The following is a 15,600-nucleotide window of genomic DNA, read 5'->3' on the forward strand; positions in this document are numbered from 1 at the left end:
GTCTCACTGACTTCAAGAATGAAGCCACAGACCTTTGCAGTGAATGTTACATCTCTTAAAGATGGCACAGATCCAGAGAGTGAGCAGCAGCAAGATTTATTGTGAAGAGCGGAAGAACAAGGCTTCCAAGCAGATTGCCTCTGCTGGCTGGGGTAGCCAGCTTTTATTCCCTTATTGGTCCCTGCACATGTCCTGCTGTTTGGTTCATTTTACAGAGGCTGATTAGTCCAATTTACAGGGTGCTGATTGGTGCATTTTACAGGTGCTGATTGGTGCATTTTTACAGAGTGCTGATTGGTGCATTTACAATCCTTTAGCTAGACACAGAGCACTGATTGGTGCCTTTAAAATCCTCTAGCAACACAGAAAAGTTCTCCAAGTCCCCACTCGACCCAGGAAGTCCAGCTGGCTTCACCTCTCAATGGGTTAACATTAAAGAGGAAGTAAACCGGCCGGGCGTGGTGGCTCAAGCCTGTAATCCCAGCACTTTAGGAGGCCGAGACGGGCGGATCACGAGGTCAGGAGATCAAGACCATCCTGGCTAACACGGTGAAACCCCGTCTCTACTAAAAAATACAAAAAATTAGCCGGGCGAGGTGGCGGGCGCCTGTAGTCCCAGCTACTCGGGAGGCTGAGGCAGGAGAATGGCGTAAACCTGGGAGGCAGAGCTTGCAGTGAGCTGAGATCCGGCCACTGCACTCCAGCCTGGGCCACAGAGCGAGACTCCGTCTCAAAAAAAGAAAAAAAAAAAAAAGAGGAAGTAAACCAAGTTAAAAATTCAGGAGAATTTCACAATGGAAAGAAAATCTGCATTATGCTTGAAGAATAAGGAAAATTTTGGTAAGAGGAAGAGAAAAAAAGGTATGAAAGAAAAAAAGGTATGAACATCAAATGCCAAAGGACGTAAATGTTCATAAAGGTTCTGGGAAAAGCAAGTAAATCTAGGAAAAAGGCAAATTGGCATTGGACTGCCGAGGACTTCTAAGTATCTTGCTACTCCATTTTTATTCACCAGGCATGATAAGGACTTCCAATGGTTTTCAAAATTCAAACCTATCCTCAAGAGGAAAACAATTGGCCATTACTAAGGATATTCAGAGAAATGTGCCATAGACTTAAAAATAAACATCCATGATGCTTCCATTGCTAAAGATCTCTCCCACACTTAAGCTTAGCACTTTGTCTTGAAGGTATCTTATGCTCCCACGGAGACCGCAACAGAATTAAAAGAACACTTAGAATTCAGATAACTCAACTTTTTTACTTCTTTGTAACATCCCCTGCCACAGGAACATGTGGCAGTCTTCTGAAGGTTATTTCCACAATTTTTTCCAGTAGTCCATATCATCCAAAAACAGCTCTATTAGAAAATCCTTCCTTCTACTAAATCAAAATTTGCCTGCCTCTAATTTACACCTATTAGTGTAATGATGAGGAGTTATATAAGTAATAATCCTTATTACAGTCCTTCAAATATTCAAAAAGTTCTCTTCCCAAGCTAAATAGGCTAAATAAAACAAGATCAAACGTTCTTCATTAGACATGACTTTTAGGTTTGGTGTGAATCTTAATTGCACTTTATTAGCTATGCGACTTTGGGTTTAGCTTCTTTTACTGCAAAATGGGGATAACATGACACATTCTATCACATGGATACACTGTGAAGACATTATGCTAAATAAGCCAGACACACAAAAAAAAAACAAATATTGTATGATTCTATTTATATGAGGTACCTAGAGTGGTCAAAATCATAGACACAGAAAATAGAATGGTAGTTGCCAGGGGCTGGGGGCCATGGGAACAGGCAATTGTTGTTTAATGGGTACACAGTTTCAATTGAGGAAGATGAAAGTTCTAGAGATGGATGGTGGTGACGATTGCACAATGTGAATGTATTTAATGCCACTTAACTGTACACTTAAAAATGATTAACATGTTAAATTTTGTTATGTACATTTTACAATAAAAAAAGAATAGTAAGTATGACAAAATTGTAAACTTTAAATGATTTAACATGTGTAAAGGAGCTGGGTACAATGGCTCACGCCTGTAATTCCAACACTTTGGGAGGTTGAAGCAGGTGAATCACTTGAGCACAGGAGTTCAAGACCAGCCTGGGCAACATAGTGAGACCTTGTCTCTACAAAACATAAAAAATGAATTAGCTAAGCGTGGTGTAATACACCTGTGATCCTAGCTACTCAAGAGGCTGAGGTAACACAATTACTCAAGCCTGGGAGGTCAAAGCTGCAGTGAGCTGTGGATTCCACCATTGCACTCCAGCCTGGGTAACAGAGTGAGTCTCTATCTCAATTTAAAAAAAAAAAAAAAAACAGTGTGTGGCCAGGTGCGGTGGCTCACGCCTGTAATCTTAGCACTTTCTGAGGCCAAGGCGGGTGGACTGACTGAGCTCAGGAGTTTAAGACCAACTTGGGCAACACAGTGAAACCTCTTCTCTACTAAAATACTAAAAATTAGCCAGGCGTGGCGGCATGTGCCTGTAATCCCAGCTACTCAGGAGGCTGAGGCAGGAGAATCGCTTGAACTTGGGAGGTGGAGGTTGCAGTGAGCCGAGATCACACCACTGCACTCCAGCCTGGGCGAAAGAGCAAGACTCTGTCTTAAAAAAAAAAAAAAAAAAAAAAAAAAAAAAAAAAACACACACACACACACAAATCATTAAATGCCTTACACTAAGTGTCCCCAACCCCCAGGCCATGGACCAGTAACAGTCAGCAGCCTGTTAGGAACCAGGCCACATTGCAGGGTGAGTGGCTGGGCAAGTGAGCAAAGCTTCATCTGTATTTACAGCCAGTCCCCATTGCTTGTATTACCGCCTGAGTTCCACCTCTTCAGGTCAGCGGTGGCATTAGATTCTCATAGCAGCATGAGCCCTATTGTGAATTGCGCACACAAGGGATCTAGGCTGGACACTCCTTGTGGGAGTCTAATGTCTGATGATCTGTTACAGTCTCCCATCAATCCCAGAAGGGACCATCTAGTTGCAGGAAAACAAGCTCAGGGCCCTCGCTGATTCTACATTGTGCTGAGTGGTATAATTATTTCATTATATATTACATTGCAATACTAACAGAAATAAAGTGCACAATAAATATAATGCATTTGAATCATCCTGAAATCAACCCCCATCTGCCACCCTCAGTCCGTGGAAAAATTGTCTTCCACGAAACCAGCCCCTGGTGCCAAAAAGGTTGGGGACTGCTGCTTACACAATACTTGCCCTATAAAACATGGGCACACAATAGTGACTATAATAGACTGTTACCAACTATGGGGCCTTGCTTGGCTAAATTCTATTTTTTAATAAAGTAAGAACTTGCATTATCATGTCTCTCAGTGTTCCCAACACCGTGCTGCACACAGGTACTCTGAGAATTTGTTCCATTAAAGAAAAAATTTTAAAGCCATTTTAGGATGACTGGAAAACCACTGCAAACAAGGGAATAGAGGGCCAGACATGGTGGCTCGTGCCTGTAATCCTAACACTTTGGGAGGCTAAGATGAGCAGACTGCTTGAGCCCAGGAGTTTGGGACCAGCATGGGCAACATAGCAAGACCCCATCTTTAAAAAAAAAAAAAAAATTGATTAATCTAACACACACACATAAAGAAACCACATTACTTTAAAGTAACATCTCCTTGGTACAGAAGAGTCTAGAAAACACAAAACTTCCCAAGATGTTAGTGTGTTAATCAGTGAATGACTGCCAAACTATTCAGATAAGTGGTGATAAATACACAAATTGCTTTATTAACTTAGGCTTATCAAATTAAATTATAGGCAAATTTTACCAATGGCCCTCTACAAAAAGCATACATAAACAAAGAAGTCGTGTAATAAATAAACTCTCAGCAGTGAAGAGCCACAAGTGACAAAAAAGTATAAAAACCCCAGAGCTACCTGTCTCTGAATTGGGACATTTATCAACAAAGGTTATTGATGAGAAGTCAGTATGACTTTAAAGCATCTTTATAAACTTAAGATAAAATTGATCCAGTGAGCCAGGATGCAGCTTGACATGGGTTTAGGCATATCACTCCCAGTGATGGAAAGCAACAGAAATTTTATCACTAATATCATGGTGAACATTGACAGAATCAAGTCTGGATAAAAGGAAATATGAGAATTTCTCAAGAGAAAAAATAAGCAGTGTCTAGAAAGTCCAGACCAAACTGATTCCTTGCAAAATTCAAAATTAGATTAAAAAGAACATTTGGAAGTTAGTAAAGGAAAAGTGAATACATGAAATCCTAGCTAGAAGATTCACCATGAACAAGTTCAACCAAATCAACTGCAATGGTTATTTTCATAGCTTAGTAATGTAGTATTCTTCGCTGTAGGTGAGAATATTGTAGGCACAGTATAGCTTAATTATAGTAGGGCATTTGACAAAATCTTTCCTAATATCCACACAAAATGTCATATGAGCCTGACAATAATAGATAGAACAATGCCGGGCACGGTGGCTCAAGCCTGTAATCCCAGCACTTTGGGAGGCCGAGACGGGCGGATCACAAGGTCAGGAGATCGAGACCATCCTGGCTAACCCGGTGAAACCCTGTCTCTACTAAAAAATACAAGAAACTAGCTGGCGAGGTGGCGGGCGCCTGTAGTCCCAGCTACTCGGGAGGCTGAGGCAGGAGAATGGCGTGAACCCGGGAGGCAGAGCTTGCAGTGAGCTGAGATCCGGCCACTGCACTCCAGCCTGGGCGACAGAGTGATACTCCATCTCAAAAAAAAAAAAAAAAAAAAAATAGATAGAACTAGTAGTTATTGAACTACAGGCGCCCGCCACCTCACCGGCTAGTTTTTTGTACTTTTTAGTAGAGGGGCATAGGCTGTGAGCTGGAACGTGCCTGAGAGCATGTCCAGCACAAATACCTTGGTTAAAGTACAAGGACATAGAATATACTTATTCCCTTACATCTAACAACTACATAGGATAGGGCTTAACAAAGAGTTTTTAGCACAAAGCAAAGAAGGCTTGAAGGAAGTTAGTCTTTAAAAGAAACGATTACTTTTAACACTTACAATTTATTCTTTAACAAGAAGGGAAACTTTGAAGAGGAAACCTTTTACTTTCTACAATTCCCTCCTCTTGATTTTGTATTTTTCTTTAAACCTTTTTTTTTTTTTTTTTAACATGTTTTGGCTTAGTTGTTTTGCTTGAGTTTTTAAAAGAAAAAGTTTTCTGATTGATGAAATGTGAGAGTAAAAGGGATAGCCAATCGAACTAGAGCACAAGTACTGCTTTAATTACTTGGCAGACTGTCCAGCAAAGGTCCTTTATAATACTACCATACATCTGCTTGGGGATGAGTAAGGGTGGACAGATGGGTCAGCTTTTGGAAGTGCCTGACCTTACTGCAGCCTGTTAAGTCTCCAAGGAATGCCAAATGTTCCCCTTGTCATTGGAGACACGAGATAAAATTGGTCTTGGAAGATGGAGGCTGAATGGGCCTTGAGGACTGACCCCCACAATACTGCACTTTAGGAAATAGCAGAGAATCTGGCACAGTTTACTATCCTAGGCTGCAGGATCTTGAAAAAGAGCTACCATGCAGTCCATGTCTTGTCGATTAGTGGACCTTCTGAGTGGAAAGGAGACAACCTGAGCTTCTGGCCTACCATGTGCACAAGCATAATAATTGCTTTTATTTACAGTGCGGAGGGAAAATTTAATCCATTTTAGCTAGGCATCTACATCCTGATACCCTGTCTTAATTGCTATGGCTTGCCTTAGGTATTTTATTTCTACTACAGAGACTTTAGTTTTGTCGCTATGTTTGGGAGAAGTGATTGATGGAGAGGTTGGAGCAATAAAGCATATTTTAAAAATTCCTTTAGGATCCTTTCCTGAAATGTCAGTTCCCATATTATAAATACGACTTAATGAAAGGGAGGAGTTTTCAGATGTTGCAATAGTAAGCTGTATAGGATTACACCGGTTATGCTGACAGCTAGAAAGAGCAACTCTTGGTGAAATGGATATACAGTTTTAAGGACAAAGACCTCTGGAAGCAGTCCACCTTAGACTTTTAGTGTTCTATAGGATATTAGACCAAGTAGAATATAGAGATTTTGTTTTAGAGGGACAAGAGTCCAGTTTCTACAATTTATATAGCTACTATGCTCTGGATTATTAGTATCCTTACAGGAAATTATGTCTTTCTAAACTAAAGAAGTCCAAGAGGGACAGAAATATTTTTCTGAAGTAGTAAGCTGTCTTTGGTTATTTAAATCTTCACAAGGTATAACTAAACAGGCATCAAAAGTAATAACTTCAGGTGAGTTAGATCTAGTTACATGAATAATAAGATGGGGAATAAAGGGAAGAAAAAGATAAAGCTTCTCTTAGCCTTAATTTGGTAGGGCTTGACCTTGGAACAATGGCCCATGATTTTGAAGGTGATGACGCTTTCTTGACTCAGGTATGATATGTCCATCCTTTTTCTGCTGTGTGAACAGCAGTCTCAGTGGTTAGCAGCACAAGGTAGGGTCCTTCCCAGGCTGGCTCGAGTTTTTCTTCTTTCTATCCTTCAGTGAGGATGTGCTCCCCAGGCTGCTGCTTGTGTACTAGAAATTCTAGGGGTGGTACCTGTGCTAAAAGATTTTTAGTTTGGAGAGAAGGGAAAGTGGAAGATAAACTAAGTATATAATTTCTGAGAAACTGATCTTTTGTTTTAAATGTGGGGGCATCAGCAGTGGAATGTAAGGTATCTTTTTGACTTTACAGTCCCTAATGCCTTTTTGCTAAGAAATTTCTTTTTCCTTATTTTTACTTATGTTGTTTCTGAGGGACCCTTTGGGCCTCCTTATTTTGTCAGAACTGCATATCCTGGGGCGTGAGGCCCCAGCATGACGCCTCCTGCTCCATCCCAGCTCAGCACTGCCTAGGGCACGCTGCAGCCCCACTCCCTCTTAAGGTCTTGGCCTCCCTGTGGTCCTCACCGCTCCCACGCATTGAGGCCTTGGGTATGAAGGGGCTTGTGATTCACCAGGCCACCCCTGGACCTTGCTCCTGCCCGAGCCCCTGCCATCTAGCCCCTGGCCTTGGGTTGGGCTGGGCTGGCTAATGGCCGCGCGGCCCCCTCCCCTGCACAGGAAGTATCTGTCTGTGGTTAGGTCCTCCAGCCAGCTCACACCACAGCCTCTCTAGGAGCTGCTGGAGGTGGAAACTCGTTGGCATTAAGCCTGAGCTTAGAGGGGCCCCGCCTAGGTTCCTTGATGCAGTTGGAACAAGATTTTTTTTTTTTTTTAATAAGATGTTCAGATAATATTTCTTTTTGGTTTAGTAATATTCCTTTTCCTTTTGAATTTTTAGCACCTTTTTATAACCTTTTAATGTAGGTAAAAATCCATATTCTTATGCCTCCTTATTTTACTACATTTTACTTTCCCTACATACTCTGCACATAAACTGTTTAATTTTACATTCAAGATGCCAACTTTTAAATTATACACTAGTTCTTGCATAAATCCTCTAACTTTTTTGCAACTTTCACGATCACTGACATGCCTCAACTTTTTGACTACCTTTTGCCCTATTTCTCTCCCCAGTCTCCCCTTCTGTGTCTTTCTCTGATCTCTGTCTCTTTCAAGTCTTTCATTTATTCTCTCCCTTTCTCTCTCTCTCTCATTTGGGCTCCTTTTCTGTCATCCCGTTTCCTCTTTCTCTTACACTTAGTCTTCTGCGCTGGGTGGGATCTGCGTGGCCACAGACCGGACCCTGGCCACCGCCAGCCTAGAAGCTCGGCAGGTGACTGCCCCAAGTTGCATGAGTCATGCCCCTTCGCCTCCTTTGCTCTCCTCCTGGGGGCCGATCCCCACCCTCTTCTTCCACACAGAGCCAGGCTGGGGAGAGGGACCCACCCTCTGGCGCGCCTAGCTGCCTGGCTGCGTGGCACAGGCTCCTGGCCCCAAGGCGCTCATACTCCCCCACTCGGCTCCCACTTGCAGGCGTCCAAGGCCAGCCGGCCTCCGAGGGTGGTGAGACACACCCAAGCGGCGCACAAGGTGCGGGGCTCAGGGACCAGCAGGCTGGGTGGCTCTGGCTGTGCGGAAAGAGAGTGTCCCAGCCACCGCTGCTCTGCCAGGTGCCAGCGATCTGCAACAATGTGGAGCCATGCTCACCGCTCTCGCTTTCTCTCTGACTTCCTTTCCTAGTTTCTCTTTCCTCTCTGCTGGTCCTTCCCTTGCCTCTTTCTTCTCCCAAGAAGAGGGGAAAGGGAAGTTATGAACATTTTTCCTATGACCGGAAGTTTGTGTGAGGTTCAATCTCCCCCAACGGGGATTTTTCACCTCTTTTTAACCTCCAAGACACCTCGACTAAGGAATACTTCACCCCCCAGGCCTCCCTGTGGCTTTTCTTTCCTTAGTCCTGACTATGGAATGCTTTACCTTGATATGTACCAACCAAAGAATGCTCCACCGCCCCGTGGCTTCTTTTTCCTTAGTCCTGACCACCAGGGAAATATTTTACTGGCTCCCATGGCGTTTCCTTCCTTGGTCTGTGCAGAGTTGCCTGGTCCACATGGTATGTGAGGATCTTTTACTCCAGGTCACCAGCCGGTTTCTTTCCGCATTGCTGAGACTCCAGTTTATTCGTCACACCTGGTAGGTCTCGATTCCTTAGCTGGAGGCCTCAGTAACAAGGCAGTGGGGCACCTTCCTCGTGAGAGAGGACCAGAGACCACCACCCGCCCCCCACCCCCGCACCGCCCCCGGAGCAGAATGGCTTCCCATACAGGCCACCATCATTGCTATAAGTAAAATGTTTATTTAGAAACAGAATGCTTGCTCCTCAGTACTGCAAGGAAAAATCAGCATTTAGATTAAAAGTTTTTTCAGCAAGGCAATTTTACTTTCTGCAGAAAGGGTGCTCCTCACAGATGAAACAATGGTGACAGCACACCCGAACAAAAGAGGGAAGCAGTTTTTATCCCTTATGCAGCTTGTCCCTGCTACTGTGTCCTGTCTCTACTGGCTGGAGCTGGACCTCACAATTTAAATTAAACTCGACTGGCTAATAACTTAAAACTTTCCTAAATAGGGAAAGGCAATCGAGAACAAAGGAAAAGAGGAAGTTGCTTGCGAAAGGACTTAGAAAAGTAATAATATTTTCAAATAAGGAAGGGGCATAGGCTGCGAGCTGGAACGTGCCTGAGAGCATGTCCAGCACAAATATCTTGGTTAAAGTACAAGGACATAGAATATACTTATTCCCTTATATCTAACAGCTACATAGGAGAGGGCTTAACAAAGAGTTTTTAGCAGAGCAGAGGAAGCTTGAAGGAAGTTAGTCTTTAAAAGAAACTATTATTTCTCACTTATCATTTATTCTTTAACAAGAAAGGAAATTTCGAAAAGGAAACTTTTTACTTTCTACAGGCTGATGAGTGCAGCTAATCCTCATCATTATGAGCATCACTATTATCATCACTTGCAAGAGCCATGTGACAATATTTAGATGATTCTGGGTTCTTTTAAAGTACATACATACTCAGGATTCCTTTGGGAGGATGCAATTTCACATTTATATGAAAAACTGTCACTACCATACTCAGCTCTAATAATATTTGATATCACTTGGTAATAAAGGTTTATCGGCTAGGCACAGTGGCTCACACAGCACTTTGGGAGGCCAAGGCAGGCAGATCACGAGGTCTGGAGTTCAAGACCAGCCTGGCCAGTATGGTGAAACCCCATCTCTACTAAAAATACAAAAATTATCCGGGCATGGTAGTGGGCACCTGTAGTCCCAGCTACTTGGGAGGCTGGGGCAGAAGAATTGGCTTGAACCCAGGAGGCAGAGGTTGCAGTGAGCTGAGATCATGCCACTGCACTCCAGCCTGGGTAACAGAGTCAGACTCTGTCTCAAAAAAAAGGTAAATAAAAAATAAAGGTTTGTCATCATATACTCAAAAGTACTTCTGTTATTCAAATCTTCCTAACTGGGAGTTAAAACTATCTCTGACTCTGTTCTTGTAGCTGTCAGAGCATAAAATGCCCTTCCCACTCTTTCCTCATTTCCAGACTCCAAAGCCATCTCCTCCTCAAAGTTTGGCCCATCTACTTTGGACTACTGTTTTCTTACTGAGCACTGACAGTACCTTTTGTTCTATCTCTCTTTTGGTAATACCTCTCTTTTGGTAATTCACTATACACTTTCTTTTTTTTTTTTTTTTTTTTTTGAGACAGAGTCTCGCTGTGTTGCCCAGGCTGGAGTGCAGTGCCGCGATCTCGGCTCACTGCAAGCTCCGCCTCCCGGGTTTACGCCACTCTCCTGCCTCAGCCTCCCAAGTAGCTGGGACTACAGGCGCCCGCCATCTCGCCCGGCTAGTTTTTTGTATTTTTTAGTAGAGATGGGGTTTCACCGTGTAGACCAGGATGGTCTCGATCTCCTGACCTCGTGATCCACCCATCTCGGCCTCCCAAAGTGCTGGGATTACAGGCTTGAGCCACCGCGCCCGGCCTCACTATACACTTTCTAGTTTATTTAACTGCATAAAACTTAGTTCTCAACAAGACTATAACTGCCTTATGAACAGGGATCAACACTTGAGAGTCTTCAGAGTCTCCTACTACATCATGTAAGAGCTCACTAAATGTTTGATTTAAATAACTAGGCTTAAGAATAATAGGCCGGGCGCGGTGGCTCAAGCCTGTAATCCTAGCACTTTGGGAGGCCGAGGCTGGAGGATCACGGGGTCAGGAGATCAAGACCATCCTGACTAACACGGTGAAACCCCATCTCTTCTAAAAATACGAAAACAAAAAATTAGCCGGGCGTGGTGGCGGGCACCTGTAGTCCCAGCTACTCGGGAGATTGAGGCAGGAGAATGGTGTGAACCTGGGAGGTGGAGCTTGCAGTGAGCCGAGATCACACCACTGCACTCCAGCCTGGGCGACAGAGCCAGACTCTGTCTCAAAATAATAATAATAATAATAATAATAATAATAATAATAAGCAGCTAGTTTTGGAGAGTTTACTATATGCCACATCCAGTGCTAAATGCATACATGGATTATCTTACTAAATTTTCTGAACTCTATTATAGAGTAAGTGCTATTATTTGAGAACGAAAGTGAAGCTCAGAATAACTTGCTCAAGGTCATACAGCTAGTAAGTGGCAAAACCTGGGCCTGAATACAGCAAAGCTCTTAATTACCTCAGAACACTGCACAGTTCCAGCCCTGCTATACTATATAGTCCATGAATGATTTCGATTTCACTAAGTTAGAAGTTTGAATTTCAGCTGAGCAGAGACATTTTAGCTAAAAAGTAAAATTTTTAAAAGGACGAATTAAGAGAATTTCCCACAGACATCTTTATAATAAAACGAGGGGAAAAGCCTCCCATGTCCTATTTATGAAAGTGATATTAAGGTGTGGGTCACAATTTCGTCAAGAAGTGGCCTATGACAATACAGCTTTGGTTTAGATATTTAAATAGGACTCTTTCTCTGCCCCTACGAGGACGTGGAAATGAAGGATGGATGTGATAACTGTCAATTCAGAACTCTGCAAAATGCCAGACTCAATTCTTGTTTTAAGAAGAGCCAGGGCTCTTGTTCCACCCTGGATTCTTCACACAAAACAGCACCATTCTCTGACCTCTTCACACAGAGAGCGCTTTACCCCACTACCCAAAGGGGAGTGCTGATCCACATGGTCTCTCCATCCCCGCTAGAAATTGATCCCAAACACCAGCCGCTGCACAGACGTAGGCTACTTTGGTCTGCAACCCCCGAACTTGGTGATACCTCATCAAGCCGACCCCTCCCCAACATTCAAAATGCCCAGACCACCATCCGAAAGCCAGTCTCTTATACAAAGGAGAATCCCTGCCTACAAAGTAGTTTTCCACCTCCGACTCCTCCCCACAGCGAACAGTCCTTCTGGATCCAACTAACCCACCGACTCCCAACAGGGCCCAGCACCCACAGGGTTCACAATCTACAGAAGGAGCTACATGCCCTGTTACTCGCAAGTCTCGAGCGCTCAACTCCAACTGACCTTCCCTCTGCCAGAGCAAGAACACCACGAGTACCCGCCGAGAGCGAACCTGGCTACACAAAGCCAGGTGCCCGACCAGAGGGACCCTCGGGGATGCCCTCCGCCCCTGGGGCTTCCGCGACCAGCCCCGCCCGGCCCCGCGCTCACCAGCTCTCCTCCCCCTCCTCCCAGCCTGACAGACGCTCCAGCTAGTCCAGCAAGCCGCCCTCCCCCGCCGCCAGCAAGGAGGTGACGTCCCGCAGCTTCTGGTTACTCTTCCGCCTCGGGTACATACGGCCCCGCCACCCTACTCGGCGCTGAGGCCCAAGGGGAAGCCCCGAGGGGACCCCGCGCCGTAGGAGGGAGTAGAGGCGCTGGCGAACAACCCTGCCGGGCCGATGGAGCCGGGGCCCCGCACAGCGCGAGCGGCTCCTCAGCTGTTCGTGCTGCTTCCCCAGCTTCTTCACCGGCTCCTGCAGCTTCCGCACCTCTTGGTCCGCGTTCACGTTGGAGTTAACGTCCTCCATCCCGGCCCGGCTGCCTCAGTCGCCCGCCGCCCACTCGCTCTCGCAGCAACAGGGAAAGAGCCGGAGGAAAGAGGCGTCCCCGCCGCTCACTCCAGCCGAAGCGCTCGCATGTAGCAGGGCCAGGCCCCGCCGCCAGGGTCCCCCCAGCGCCGGTCCCGAAGTGCCGCTGGCCTCAGCCGAACTGCCTCCTCGGCGCCGGTCCGGGTTCAGGGAGGCAGGACCAATATCCGCCCTCTGCCGCCATCTTCCCTCCGTCCCTCCGCCCCCCGAGGGTCAGCCCTGTAGGTGACCTCAAAGCGTCGGGGGTGGGCGTGGCCGCTGGCGGGCGCTGAGAGACCCCGGCGCAGAGAGGATCACTGAGCTCCGACAGGGCAGGGCCAGGTGTGTGAGGGGCGGGGATTGGGCCAGGAGGGGCGTGCCCGGACTGCTGGCTGAAGTGGCACGCTACCGGACCCGCGACTGAAAGTCCCTGCGGTCCCGGGGGCGAGCAGAAGGTACGCCGCGAGCCGGGCCGAGGTGGTGAACATGGTCCTCGTTCACCCCACCTATTGGTCTGGGCTTGTGGGGTGTTCTCCACCCCCTTAAACGGCTTGTGGTTCCCACTGGCCAGTCCCGCCCGACTCCGGGCCGGATCTCGAGTGGGCACTCAACGGGGTCCGGGGAGAGACAGTTAACTTTGTTCAGCAAATGTTTAACCCATGCCTACTTTTAATTAGAGATTGTCTCCGCTGGCGGGAGCCTCAGAGACAGCCTGTGTCCTCTTTCCTCCCCTGAAAGAAACCCAAATTTCAGACAATTAAGAGAGGCTTTTTGTCGCCTAGGCTGAGTGCAATGGCGCGATCTTGGCCAGTTGGATCGAGTATTTTCCTAGCTATACAGACCTAGTCAAAGAACGTATCTGTTTGCCAACATAATTGTCAAGTTGTCAAGTAATATATATTGTCTGTATAATGCACATCTAAAAATCATTGCTGTTTCTGACCAGTCTGAACTTGTTGCCAGAGGGTTGAAAATCGTGACTACTGGCCAGTCACGGTGCCTCACGCCTGTCTGTAATCCCAGCACTTTGGGAGGCCGAGGTGGGCAGATCACAAGGTCAGTATATAGAAACCATCCTGGCCAACATGGTGAAACCCCATCTCTACTAAAAATACAAAAATTAGCTGGCCGTGGTCGCGCACACCTGTAGTCCCAGCTACTCGGGAGGCTGAGGCAGGAGAATCTCTTGAACCCAGAAGACAGAGGTTGTAGTGAGCTGAGACTGTGCCACTGCACTCCAGCCTGGGGACAGAGTGAGACTCCGTCTCAAAAGAAAAAGAAAGACTACTTCATGTATAGAAGTTTTCACTTGCATTTAATGATTTGTGAAATAGATTCCAACTAGTCAGTGTCTGTAAGGAGAACCCTTCCAATATACTCCTTGATAAGAATAGTTCACTGGACATATGAAGTTAGCACTAATGTTTGGAGCAAGAAGAGCTTGTTGTAGTGTGGAACAATGAATTAAGAATCAGAAAGCCTGATGTTGGGTTCTAGCTGTAGCATAAATGTGCTTGACCCTGATCACTGGTCTCTTAATCTCTGGTCCTTAACTTACTTTAGATGAGTTGGAGGATCTCCAATATTTATTCCAGGACCAAAAAGTAAAGGATTCTGATGAGTCCTCATGGTTGCAAAACATAAGAGTAAATATACTTAAATATATAGAGAAGTTCATAGTAGATAGATATACTTGGATTTTTTAATTCAGTTGCGTTACTCAATATGTTACCTTTTTCACTCGATAAATATTGAGCTTCTACCATGTGGTAGGCACCAGTCTAGGTATTTGGATGTTTAATAGGCCGTGTAAGTACAAGACAACTTTCGTGGGGGTTTTTTTGTTTTGTTTTTTGGGGGGCGGGGACAGAGTCTCACTCTGTTGCCAGACTGGAGTGCAGTGGTGTGATCTCGGCTCACTGCAACCTCCAACTCCCAGGTTCAAGCTATCCTTCTGTCTCAGCCTCCCGAGTAGCTGGGATTATAGGCACACACCACCATGCCTGGCTAATTTGTATTTTTAGTAGAGACGGGGTTTCACCACGTTGGCCAGGATGGTCTTGATCTCCTGACCTCGTGATCTGCCCACCTTGGCCTCCCAAAGTGCTGGGATTACAGGCGTGAGTCACCGTGCCCGGTGACAACTTTCAACTCAAACCTACAGACACACACACCCTCAAGTCTGCTGGTCCTGTAGTTTTCACCATTCCAGTAAATGGCAGCTCTTTTCTTCTAGAAAAGAGCTTTTTTGCCCTTCCAAAGTGTTGGGATTACAGGCGTGAGCCACTGCGCCCGACCTACCAAATCCATTCTTTAAGCAAATCATGCTGGCTCTGCATTCAAAATATGTGTGATTATTTCCCAGTACCCCCACTGCTGCAACTCTAATTCATGTCACCATCTTCTCTTGTCTAGATTACAGTGGTACCGTTTTAATGAGCTATTCCACTTTGCTACTTATAGTCTCTTGTGTACACAGCAACCAGATGATCCTTTGTGTAAATCACATCAGGTTACTCTCCTGCTCAGAATCCTCCAGTTGCTTCCCAACGTATTTCAGAGTCTTTTCCCTGGCCTATAAGGCTCTGGATACTTGGCACCTTCCGCAGGTATCTCATTAAACCACCCTTCCCCTTCTCAATGTATCGCACTGGCCTTCCCAATGTTCTTCAAACAAGCCAAGCGTGTTTCTATTTTAGGAACTTTGCACTTGCTTTTCCATCTATCTAGCATCTATTCTTCCTCCACGTTGTCAGGTGACTGACTCCCTCACTTCATTCAGGTCTCTGCTCAAATATCACCTAAGTTCGCTATCCTCGTTATGCTGATTCTCCATAAAATAGCATCCCTACACCCCATCCTCTTAATATTGTTCATTTTTCCTCAGACACATCTTTCTTTTTCTTTCTTTCTTTCTTCCTTCCTTTCTTTCCTTCCTTCCTTCCTTCCTTCCTTCCTTCCTTCCTTCCTTCCTTCTTTCTTTCTTTCCCCTTCCTTCCTTCCTTCCTTCCT

The 15,600-nt window shown here is 45.5% G+C and overlaps 1 pseudogene; it reads left to right on the top strand.

Moving 5' to 3' along the window:
- The first annotated feature begins 11,999 nt into the window (after positions 1-11,999).
- On the top strand, positions 12,000-12,834 carry LOC104678106 (annotated as a pseudogene).
- Positions 12,835-15,600: the final 2,766 nt, after the last annotated feature.

This window comes from Rhinopithecus roxellana, chromosome 5 (assembly GCF_007565055.1).
Source record: "Rhinopithecus roxellana isolate Shanxi Qingling chromosome 5, ASM756505v1, whole genome shotgun sequence".
Taxonomy (NCBI): domain Eukaryota; kingdom Metazoa; phylum Chordata; class Mammalia; order Primates; family Cercopithecidae; genus Rhinopithecus; species Rhinopithecus roxellana.